Source organism: Melanerpes formicivorus, unplaced genomic scaffold (assembly GCF_026170545.1).
Source record: "Melanerpes formicivorus ecotype bairdi unplaced genomic scaffold, bMelFor1.0.p_v2 SCAF_8, whole genome shotgun sequence".
NCBI classification, from domain to species: Eukaryota; Metazoa; Chordata; class Aves; order Piciformes; family Picidae; genus Melanerpes; species Melanerpes formicivorus.
The window spans coordinates 10,212,759-10,225,473 of record NW_027142360.1 but is presented as its reverse complement, the minus strand read 5'-3'; positions in this window follow the sequence as shown (position 1 = coordinate 10,225,473).

The window sequence follows — 12,715 nt, the reverse complement described above, 5'->3', positions numbered from 1 at the left end:
GGAACCTTATTTTCTCTTTTAGTACAAGGAACTGAAGCTGTTGTTCATGTTAAAGAGAGTGATGAGAGAGGAGGAACATGAGGGAGGGCAGAAAAAGACAGGTTGTGGTTGGGATTCAATGATGGGCAGGAAGAGGAAGCAGAGGAAGAGATCAGGATGGAAATCCAGAGCTAGAGGAGTTTAAAAAGAACTGGGTAAATGAAAACAAGACAGGTGAAGCAGGGGTCTAGGAGCTCATGGGTACCAGGCTGAAGCCCTGGTTTAGCCTGAGTGCTCACATAGCTCTCTGGTCCTTCTAGCTGCCTCCAGAGCAGCAGGAGGGTTTTGCTTGCTCCCCTTCTGGGAAAGAAAAGGGAAGCAGGTGAGACTGTGGATATCCATGGCTCATTCCTTAGAGCTCAGCCTCGCTGCTGCACTGCGGACCCAGCCCACGTGTCAGAGATGCAGGATTGTCCTAAAATGTAGGTCAGAGGGTGAAAGTCTCCTCAGCAGGTTTAAAGGCCTCAGCCCTCCTGATGTGCCTGCCAAAGGATAATGCAGTCCCACTTAAAGGATGTTGTTGGCTTTTGCTGCCAGCCCATTGAGAGAGAGGTTGCATCGGCTGATTTACAGAAGCACCAAGAACTAAGCCATGAAGGTTGCACTCTGCACAAGCACAGCCCTAACACCACCAAGAGTTAGGCTGTCAGTGCCTGCCCCTGGGCTCCCAGAACCAATATTTCAGCCTCTGGCCTTTACCACTATGGGGCAAGAACAGGACCACCTGCAGTGGTACTGAGTGAGAGAGGAGTCACTCAGACTGGGAGATGAAGGCACTACAAAGCCCAGAAAGTATGACATGTGAGAAAGTGTTTTGCTAAGGTGAAACCAAGGATACAAAAGTGAAGGAGAGAGTAGTGGCATGGACTCAGAGCATTGCTTTGGTTGGAAAAGACCTTTAAGATCACTGAGTCCAACCATTCTCTAGCTCAGCTGAGACTGGTGCTAAACCATGTCCCTCAGCACCACATCTCTGCCTCTTTTAGACATCTCCAGGCATGGGGATTCAATCACCAACCTGGGCAGCCTGTTCCAGTCTTTGAGAACTTTTTCAGTTAAGAGTTTTCTTGTAATAGCCAACCTAAACCTCCCCTGGTGCAGCTTGAGCCTATTTCCTCTCCTCCTATCACTAGTTACTAGGAAGAGGCCCAACACCCACCTCTCTACAACCTGCTCAGCCTCTTGTCCTCCAGACTAAATGACTCCAGTTCCCTCAGCCACCCCTCATCAGACCTGTTCTCCAGACCCTTCACCAGCTTTGCTGCCCTTCTCTGGGCCTGCTCTAGCCCCTCAATGTCCTCCTTGTAGTGAGGACCCCAAAACTGAACCCAGTCCTCAAGGTGTGCCGTATCCCCCCGCTGTGCTGAGTACAGGGGCACAGTCCCTGCCCTGCTCCTGCTGGCCACACCATTACTGATCCAAGCCAGGATGCTGGTGGCCTTTTTGGCCACCTGGGCACACTCTGGCTCATCTTCAGCTGGCTGTTGACCAACATTCCAGGTCTTTCCCTGCTGGGTAGCTTTCCTGCCACTCTGCCCCAAGCCTGGAGCCTTGCATGGAGTCTGCACCAGAAAGGACTGGTGGATGAGCTCATGGCATGATAATGTGAATCCAAGCAGCTTTCAGGATGGTGGATGAAGGTAGGTGTTTCACAAGTTCTGAGCTGACTCTGCATCCTGGGTGCTTGCAGCCATTTGTTTTCTTCTGCTGTGATACTCAGCTGTCGTTTCTCTGCACAAATGGCTTAACACACCCGCCTGGGCTGCGCTTGGTTGCTTTGCTGTTTAAATGTGCACAGTCCTGTGCAGCTCCACGTGACACCTCATGCAAATTGCCCCTTCTACTGCTGTGCACATTTGAAATTAATTTGGGTATGAACACAGCTCGGACTCTGAAGGCATTGTTTAGGCTGAGTGCTCACCCAGCTGCCCTGATCCCTCCGCTTATCTCGGGAGCAGCAGCGTGCACCTCTCCTGCCTGTCTCAGCCTTCAGCTAAAGGCACTGTGTGCTGGAGGTGATGTGCCTGAGATGAAGGTCAAATTTCAGACCTCTGCTGAGTTTGCCAGTTGGTGCAGCCAGAGGATGAGTATTTAGTGGGGAAGCTGGAACACGGAGCCGATGTCTCAGATGGGTCTGCAGCCATGCATTCGCAGTGAGCAGTTTTGAATCCTCGCAGAGCCAGGCTAGACTCTGGGCAGTGCCACGCTCTCCAGTGGTTCAGCAGCTTGCTAAAGTGCCCACAGGCATCTAGGCTTAGGAAAAAGCACTGGTATTGTCACAGCAGGAACTGAAGCTGCCTTCTGGAGAATCTTGTCTCTTAAAGATCAGAGATTCACAGAACCGTGAAGGTTGGAAAAGATTGCCAAGGCCAATGGCCAACCCAGCACCACCATGCCCACTAAACCATGTCCCAAAGTGCCATATTTACACATTTTTTTAACACTTCCAGAGATGACTCCACCACCTCCCTGGGCAGCCTGTCCAAAGCCTGACCACTCTTTCAGTATAGACATTTCTCCTCATATCCAATCTAAGCCTTCCCTGATGCAACTTGAGGCCATTTCCTCTCATCCTATCACTTATTATTTGGGAGAATGGAGCAAACCCCTACCTCACTTCAATCTCCTTTCAGGGAGTTGTAGAGAAGAATGGGGACTCCCCTCAGCTTCCTTTTCTCCAGACTAAATAGCCCCAGTTCCCTCAGCTGCTCCTCACCAGACCTGTTCTCCAGACCCTTTACCAGCATTGTTGCCTTTCTCTGGACCCAGTCCAGCCCCTCAATATCCTTCTGACTGAATCCAGTCCTCAAGGTGTGGCCTCCCCAGTGCTGAGTACAGGGGGACAATCACTGCCCTGGTCCTGCTGGCCACACTATTCCTGATATAGGCCAGGATGCTCTTTCTAGAAGTGGATTTGAAGATAGTCAACTGCTCTACGTATAAGTGACCCTTGTTCTTAAAACCATCAGATCCCAGTGAAACCATCTCCTGAAGAGCCCATCTGGATCACAGGCAGCAGTACATTGTCTGCCCTCACGCACTCAAGTCAGTTCTGCAACATTCTTTATGCCAATGTTTGCTTTCCTCTTCCTCCTGGCTATGAGTCAGCAGCTAGGCTTGAAACCCCTGTCCTTCATCTCTGGGGGAGATGTAGACATCACCCCAGTAATGCCTTAATCTTCCATAGAAACCAGAGCAGAGCCTGTCAGGCACTGAGTTTGCTGTGACTCCCGTTTGATCCCCGGCTCGTATAATCCACTGTGATCTGACAGTGAAGGATTGCATGCCAGGATTTCTGCTTTGGGCAGCTGAGTGCAGACAGGTGCCTAGAGGCAGAGGTAGCTGGGAGCCATGTTCCATGCCCCAGCAACTGCCAGTGTCCAGGGCTGGTGGCAGGACTGAGTGAGCCAGGAGGTACTTCAAGGCAGATGCTGCTGGTTCACCAGAGCACTCAGCCTGTGGCTGCCCTTTGCCCTCTGCTTCCCTTTGCCAGCTGCTCCTGGGGCACCCCTTTCTCCCATGCCCTTTTGCCCTCCTGTGTGAAACCCTGGAGATGTTAAAAAAAAACTTACAGGCAAGGTGCTTTGGGCCATGGTTTAATGGCCCAGGAGGTGTTATGCTGATGGTTGGACTCAATGGTCTTAGAGATGTTTTCCAACTGCAACAACTCCATGATTCATCCCTCTGACTGCCCTCTCTGGCCCAGGCTGAAGAGGAGCAAAGATAGCAGAGGAGCTGGCCTCAACCCCCGCAAGTGCCCAGCTCCCATGGGCACACTCTCCCCTGGGCTTGCAGTGTGAAGCTCATCAGAAATCCCCTCAGATCTCCAAGACACCCAGCTGTCACCTGAGGTAATGGGTCCTGGGCCTGCCTGTCACTCGCTGTCCCCTCCAATTTCCCTGCTAGCTGTCCTCATGCTGGAGGCAGCCAGGATGCAAGTCCTGTGCTCCACGGGTAATTACAGCCCTCCAGCTCTCTCTACAGCCTTTCAGCCTCAGACAGCCAGCACTATTTCCAGGCAAGCCCTGGGCACCCCAGCTTGGCTTCTGCTGCTTTAAGAGCTAAGTCGTTATGAAAATGTCCTGCATTGCATAAGAGGAGAGGACCAGCAGAGATCTCTTGGCCTGTGGCAGGCAGCCCCACTGCACACTCTCGCTCAGAGACTTCCAGTCCCAAAACACATTCAGCCTCCTGGCTTCACTGCTGCTGCTGAGAAGCTGTTCCAGGTCCCTGCACTGGAAGGTAGGAAGCTCCTTCTAATTTCCTACCTCAGTGTACCTATGTCCCAGCTTGTGATAATTCATTCTTGTGCCAGCATTGTCCTCAGGCTTAAACTCAATGTCAAACCCCTTTGTTAACACAGAGTTAATGTTGCTTGGTGATAGCTCATTCCCTCCCAGAACATTATGTTCATCAAAACACAGACTTGTGGAAACCCAGGACATTCAGAGTTAAAGTACATGCCCAGGCAACCTTACTTCTGCTCCTTCTGGCTGCTGCCAGCTCTCTGCATTCACTGCATCAAGTGTAAAGTGTTCTGGGTGGATGAAGGAAGCATTACATGGGACATGGTGTGGGACTGGGAGCACCGGGGGGGTGAGAAAGGAGGGGAGAGCAAGGGGGAAGGAGAGACAGGGCACAGACAGTGAGGTGTGCCTGACTCCCATCTCTTTGCCAAAAGGCAAAGTGTTTCTGTCCATGGGACAGCCAGACACTCTCAGTGCAGTGCTTTCAAGGACAGAAGCAGGGGGATCCTGTAGCAGAAACAGTGCAGCTAGTGAAGTGATTGTACCCCTAGGAAGTGATCTTCCTCAAGGGTGAGGCCACACCACAAATGTTGGGCTCTGTATCGCTACAAGGACACTGAGATGCTGGAGTGTGTCCAAGGAAGGGCAATAAAACTGGTGAAAGGTCTGGAGAGCAAGCCTGGTGAGGAGCAGCTGAAGGAACTGGTGTTGTTTAATCCAGAGAAAGGGAGGCTGAAGGGAGACCTCATTGCTCTCTACAACTCCCTGAAGGGAGGATGGAAAGAGGTGGGGTCAGTCCGTTCTTCCAAGCAGCAAGACAGGAGGAAATAGCCTTAACTTGTGCCAGGGTGGGGTTAAATTGGATATTAGGGGGAAAAAAAAATCACTGAATGGGTTGTCAAGCCCTGAAAGAGGCTGTCCAGGGCAGTGGTGGAGTCCCATCCTTGGTGGTATTTAAACCATATTGGTGTGGTGCTGAGAGACATGGTTTAGTGGTGACCAAGCAGTACTGGGTTGAAGGTTGAACTTCATGATCTTAAAGGTCTCTTCCAACCAAAATGACTCTCTGATTCTGTGGTTACAACATCCTGAGGTAAAGATTTCATCAGGCACTCCTAGAACAGAGGAGGTTTTACTTAAAATAAACTTCTTCACTTTGAGGGTGATGGAGCTCTGGCTTAGGCTGCCCAGAGAGGTTGTGGAGTCTCCTTCTCTGGAGACTTTCAAAACCCGCCTGGACAGTGCAATCTTGGGCAGCTTGATCTAAGCAGACCTCCTCTGGTGGTGGTGGGGGGGTGGACTGGATGATCTGTAGAGGCTCCTTCCTAGCCCTACTATTCTGTGCTTCTGAGAGACCCCCTTAGGACATGGCAGGCTGAGGCTGCTCCCAGTTATGGCTTGTGCAACAAAGGAAGGGTTACTCCCCCATCCCAGGCTGAAGTGAAACAAGGGAAGGATGGAGGTGGTAAGGGGAAGAAAGACATGATGGTGGGGAAACTGTAACTTGCTCTCCTCCTGAGGAACTGCCTCCTCCTGCTGTATGGCTACATGCCTTGCCTGCTGGAGAAAAAGTGTCTGGGTATGTGATATAGGTTGGGAAACAGTAGAAAGCTTGCAAGATGTGCTGTGACTAGGTAACACTGCTGCTGCTGAGCTTACTTTGGGAACCACAGCATGAGGTAATCCTGAGAGATAAGCTGTCCTCAGTACAGGGAGAGGAAGTAAGGCAGCTGGTGAGTTTTCTGTGATGGTGTTGTAAACAAATGTGAAAAATTACTTCCCTGAACATTATGTTTACCTGGAACTTGGGAGCTCTGCCCACAGGGATTTGCTCCAGACACTGGGAAAGCTCTGGGATACAATAAAGGGGCAAGAGCTGCTGAAACCTGAAAAGCCACCCACGGTGATGAAGGCCAAGCCTGTTACTCTGAAAACCTCTCAGTGTGTCTGAGTCTGTAATGAATTCCAGAGAGGTTCAAGGGGTACAGACTTGATGCATCCCTGATGTTATAGACTGTTGAACCACTTGTAGCAGACTCTCCTTCCAGGCTTCTGGCACTTGGCCAACATGTTCCTGGCAGTCCCCAGAACCCCAACAGCAGACTGTTTGTCCAACATTAGAGTTTATCCTGGCTGGATCTGCTTCCTGCCCCTTCAGCTTGTACAGCCCCAAGCCCCTCTCTGGCAGCCTCTTTTCTCATCCCTGTTAGGTGGATGAACAGGCTTCCCCTCCAATGTGTGCTTCAACCCTGAAAGTACCCCACTCCAACCTCTATTCATCAGGAAGATCACATCAAGCCCATCACACCTCGCTGCCTGACAGGGTAACTGCCCTAGCAGACAGAGGAGGATGGAGCAGATGTGACACATCCTGACTTTGAGGCTTTTGATGCAGCACAAGGCACAGAAGTCTCATACACAAACTGTGGAAAACCCCACGGCTGGGGCTGCCAAAAGGTGCACGCGGTTGCCAGGGAGGATGTGCATCTGTCTGGGGAGATTGCGCTGTCAGAGTGCAAAGGCACTTTCCAACGGGCTGTGGGTATCAGCAGATTCATTTTCATCAGTGAAAGCTTAAGCTGGGTGATAGGAAAAGCTTTTTAAGTACCGAGCAATAAAAGGCTGGCCTAGATTGGCCAAGGGAGCCCTGTCACTGGAGGCTGTCGAGAACAGGTTCAACGAATATCTGTCAGGGATGAGTTGTGCTTATTTCATCTTGTCTCTGGGTCAGGAGGATGAATTAGATGATTGCCCAAGGTCTTGTCCCAATTTCATTTCCCACAATTAAATTAAATAAATCTCAGAAATCATTGGCAGCAGCAAGCCACAGCAAGCTGCACTCACTGTGCTCCCCCCACCCTGGGTCGGGCATTAGAGCAGCGCTGCCCAGGCGCTGTCCGGGTGTAAACCAGGTGTGAGATCAGGCCCTTGTCCCTCTGCTTCTGAGAACCATCATGATGAAACCCTGTTGGCTCTGCTGCCTTCACAAGCACGTGTGGAATGTTTAGTTCAGACAGGCTTTGGTGCATCATGTGCTGGTTACCAGCTATGAAACCAGCCTTGAGCTGCCTGGTCTAGTGGAAGGTGGATGTTGGGAATAGAATAGAATAGACCAGACCAGGTTGGAAGAGACCTTTGAGATCATTGTGTCCAACCCATCATCCAACAATATCTAATCAACTAAACCATGGCACCAAGCATCCCATCTAGTCTCCTCCTGAACACCTCCAGTGATGGCAATTCCACCACCTCCCTGGGCAGCACATTCCAATGGGCAATCACACTCTCTATGAAGAATTTCTTCCTAACATCCAGTCTGAACCTCCCCTGATGCAGCTTGAGACTGTGTCCTCTTATTCTGGTGCTGGTTGCCTGGGAGAAGAGACCAGCCCCTGCCTGTCTACAACCTCCCTTTGGGTAGTTGCAGAGAGCAATGAGGTCTCCCCTGAGCCTCCTCTTCTCCAGGCTAAGCAACCCCAGCTCCCTAGATGGATGTTAGGAACAAGCTCTTTACCATGAGGGTAGTGGAACACTGGAACAGGTTGCAGGGAGAGGCCCCATCCCTGGAGATATTCAAGGTGAGGCTTGACAGGGCTCTGGGCAACCTGATCAAGTGGAGGATACTGCAGAGGGGCTTGGACTATATGACCTTTGGAGGTCCCTTCCAATCCAAGCCATTCTATGAATCTCTCCAAAGGACCAAGTCTTTGCTGAGATGTTGGGTTTTAAATTTCCTTCCTCAGAGGGCTGATGGCAGTGGGTGTTATGTGGGAGAGACAGCAAGAAGTCACCTGCATAGAGAAGACAGGATTTTTGGAGTGATCTTTTTACCCTTTATGGAAAAACTCTTTGGGGGATGGAGCAGGGAAATGTGGGCTTGTGTTCAGCACCTCTTTTCTTACAGCGCTGTGTTTGTGGTGCTGAACTTCTCTGCCTGCCAAGGAACTACACTGCAGGGAGAGGTAAATCTATGAAGCCTTAAAAAGAGCCAAACTCAGAAGGGAAAGGGACAGCGTGGCTCAGTAATGGCTGAGCTCCATCCCTTCTGTAATGGCTCATTTCGCTGGGCACAGGCCCGTACATAAAATGGATTTCCAGAGAGAAGCCAGTCCCTCTCCACATCCACTCACACAGCAAGTAGGGGGAGGCACGGAGACAGCCTTTGTTATTCTGAGTCCCCTACGCTGCTGCCAGCCCTGAGCCCACTCCTGAACACGGGTGACAAATTGTATGTAGCATCCCAAATAAGATTACCATAATGATCTCTTTAAGGCTGTTGTCTTCGTGAGCGCGTCACGTCGCAGCTTCATAATCACCTCATGAATGACGAATGCACCCAGAGCTGCCTTTTCTTCTGTCATTTCCAACCACTGAATCTCTGCCTGTAAGAGACATTGCTGCTAGCAGGAGCAGAGAACAGGACCTCATACTTCTCTGCTCCAGACTGTGAGTAATTCTTCTAAACGCATTTAATCAGCAAACTTCCTCTCCGTGCTGCTTTTTTTGCTGAGCCAGAGCCATTACTACAAGTGGAATTATTCCCAAGGCCAGTAACATTCCTTAAAAGTTCCCTTTTGACTCTACACATCATCTGCCTTTCCCCAGCATTTTGCCCATCTACAATTCTCCTACTAATTCCTTTCGCTTCTCCTCACCCAGCTGTCTGCAGCCTCTGCTGTATCAAATGCCCTGCCGAAAGGCAGCAAGATTAGATTTACTGATTTCTTTGTTTTCATCCAGGTGAGGAAAAGCAAAAGGAGGCAAAGAAAAGGATCAAGTTAAGGGCACACAGTGCCTCTGTTGATAAACCCCCTCTGTATTTGATTCCATTTTCCACTTACTGCTCTAGCTTTAATTTTGTTTTCCTTCTGTAATTTGTTCTTAACCTTACGCTCTGTTGAGACTAGACTAATGGGTTTGCCACTGCCCAGAGTACTTTGTTTTCTCTCTCCCTGAAATATAGCTCCCTTTTTCCTGCCCTGGCATGCTTACCCTTAATTTGATGGATATGCTGCAAATCTTTGCTCCCTAAACTGCAGTTTCCTAAGCCAGTTTTGAGAGAACACAAGGATGGAGGTGAGCTGGCGAGCTCCAGTCTTGCTGCAATACAGCTTCTCCAGCCTGGCTCCTGCCTTAATGAAATGATCTACTGCTCTCCACCTTTTCTTCTATGCTCTTCTCCCACCTTTTTCAACCTCACCTTTGTCACTGAGAAATTACACAAGGCAGCTGTAAAGACCTGGAGGTGCTTTAGCAGCACTATGGGGAACATCAAAGGTGGTGTGAGGAGGAGCGCATGAGCCAAGCACCTATCCCTGTGCTGGGCTGGGCCACTCAGTGCTCTGCATTAGGCTAGCAGAGAAGTGTGGTTCACAAGGGGAACTTGCAAAGTGACTCAATGAGAACAGAGATCTCCTTAAACTCATGACAGGCTTTCTGACTGCAGGGCAACATGCAGACACCCAGCTCAAGAATGGGAAGGAGTTAAAGTTTGTCTGCTCCTGAAGAGGTGAAGCTGGGGTGCATGGGGTGTCTCCCCACACTGCAGTATCAGTTTAGATGACATTTCAATGATTGCTGCTGTTCAGAAGAAGGTGGATGTCCCAGCTTAAGGACTCATACAATTTAGGTTTAGGTTGGAAGGGACCTTAGAGATCATCCAGTTCTAACTCCCCTGCCATGAGAAGGGACATCTTCCACTGGACCAGGTAGCACAAGCCTTCATCCAACCTGACCATGAACACCTCCAGGGAGGGAGCATCCACAACCTTCATGGGCAGCCTGTTCCAGTGTCTCCCCACCCCCACTGGAAAGAATTTCTTCTTCTCTCTTCTTTAACTGACTCCAGCATTGATGCCTCCAACAGCTGTGTTTACCTTCTTCTGTCCTAATCTCCAGTCTCAATCTGCCCTCCTCAAGCTTCAATCCATTCCCTCTCATCCTGTCACCACAAGCCCTTGTCAAAAATCCTTTCCAGGCTTTCTTGTAGCCCACTTCAGGTACTGGAAGGCTGCTCTAAAGTCTCCCCAGAGCCATCTCTTCTTCAGGCTGAACAGCCCCAACTCAGCCTGTTCCCACAGGGGAGGTTCTCCAGTCCTCTGATCACCTACATGACCCTCCTCTAGACCTGCCCCAGCAGCTCCATGTCCCTCTTATGCTTGAGGCACCAAAACAGTGCTGCAGGTGGAGCCTCAGCAGAGCAGAGAGGCAGAATCCCCTCCCTGTGCTGCTGCTGTCCTTGTTTTGGATGCAGCCCAGCACACAGCTGCCTTCTGGGCTGCCAGTGACCATTGCTGGCTCCTGGGGAGTTTGTCACCAACTGACACCCCCAAGGCGTTCTCCTCCAGACTGCGAGATTCACCCCCAAACCCAAGAGGTCCTGTTGTTAGGAGATTTAGCTATTTAGTTAGGTGATTTGGCATAGAATAAGATGGGTCAAGTAGGACTACAGAGAGAGCAAGCAAGCTGGCAAAGAGATGTTCATGCAGGAGGGCATTTGAGATGCTGAGACTGCTGTCAGCATAAACACAGGGGCTCATGGCAGCTCAGCAGCACAGAAACACCCACATGCAGGGGGGAAAAAAAAAACAGGTGGGAAGAGCTCTGCAGAAGTGCCTAGTCCAATACCCTGCTCACAGCAGAGTAACCCCAAATCTTGAACTGGTTGCTCAAGGATTTGTGCACCCTTCTGAACACAGAATCACAGAATACAACCATAGAGTCACTGAGGCTGGAAAAAAGCTTCGAGATCATAGAGTCCAACCATCAACCCAAACCCATTAAACCATGTCCTCAAGTCCCATGTTTACATATCTTTTGACCACCTCCAGGGATGGTGTCTCCATCACTTCCCTGGATAGCATGTTCCAATCCTTGACCATTCTTTCTGTAAAGTTTCTTCTAAGGTCCAATCTAAACCTTCCCTGGCATAACTTGAAGCCATTTCCTCTCCTTCTGATACTAGGGAGAAGAGACAAACCTTCACCTCACTCCAGCCTCCTTTCAGGAAGTTGTAAAGAGCCAGAAGATCTCCCCTCAGCCTCCTTTTCTCCAAACTAAACACCCCCAGTTCCCTCAGCTGCTCCTCACCAGCCCTGTTCTCCAGACCCTTCCCCAGCTTTGTTGCCCTTCTCTGGACCCATTCCAGCCCCTCAATGTCCTTATTGCAGCGAGGATCTCCAAGGATGGAGGTTCCCCATTCTCTCTAGACACCTTGTCCACTGCTGAACTGCTTTCATAGGGAAGAAATTTTGCCTTATGGATGTTTTGAATTTCCTTTGTTGCCACTTCTGTCCATTGTGTCTCACCCTTCCATTATGCTGCCTTCTCAGAGGCTGGCTCCAGCTGCTCCACACGCTTCTTTTAGGTAGAAGCAGACAGCCATTAGCTGCTCCCTTGGTCTTCTCTTTTCAAGCGATTCAGCTCTTCCTGCCTTCTCCATTTTGTGCTGCAGCCTTCTACTGGTGAGGCCCTTTTGCTGGCCATGCTGCAGTTTGTCACCCTCCCTGCTGTACTGAGGAGTCAGTCCTGGGCATAAATCTTCTCCGTGGGGCCTCACAACCTCTCCAGTGAATGGGAATAATCATTCCCCTTGATCTGCTGAACACACTTTGCTTAATGCAGCGTAGGCTGCAGGGATACTTCACTGCTTGAAGGACTCACTACTGAATCATGTTCAAAATGCTTCTTCAGACTTTTTGCGGTGATCTAACAAAATCAATTTTGGCTTAAGCCTTTCGGGGTTAATGCTGCAGAGAAGCTGCTACCCTACTGGAACAGGCTGAGCCTGTGGAGTGCTTTGGCTGTGACCATGCAGGAGGGATTCCCCCCAGGCACTTCTGATGTGATTGTGATTTCTGCAATGTGCTGAAGTTCCTGGGGCACAACCCTTCTGTCTTTGCACATAGAATCATAGAATTGTTTGGGTTGGAAGGGACCACCAAAGGTCATTCAGTCCAACCCCACTGCAGTCAGCAGGGACATTCTCCACTAGAGCAGCTTGCCTGAAGCCTTATCGAGTCTGACCTTGAAGATCTCCAGGGATGGGGCCTCAACTACCTCCCTGGGCAACCTGTTGCAGTGTTCCAGCAGCCTCAAGGTGCAGAACTTGTTCCTAACATCCAATCTAAATCTGCTCTTCTCTCATTTCAAACCATTGCCTCTCATCCTATCACTGCAGGCCTTTGCAAACAGTCCCTCTGCAGCCTTCTTGTAGCCTCCTTCAGGTACTGGAAGGCTGCTATTAGGTCTGCCTGGTGCCTTCTTTTCTCCAGACTAAGCAACCCCAGCTCCTTCAGTCTGCCCTCACAGCACAAGTGCTCCAGCCCCCTGATCATCTTTGTGGCCTCCTCTCGACTTCTCCATCAGGTCCACGTATCTCCTGTGTTGAGTGCACCAGAGCTGGACACAGCACTGCAGGGGAGGTCTCT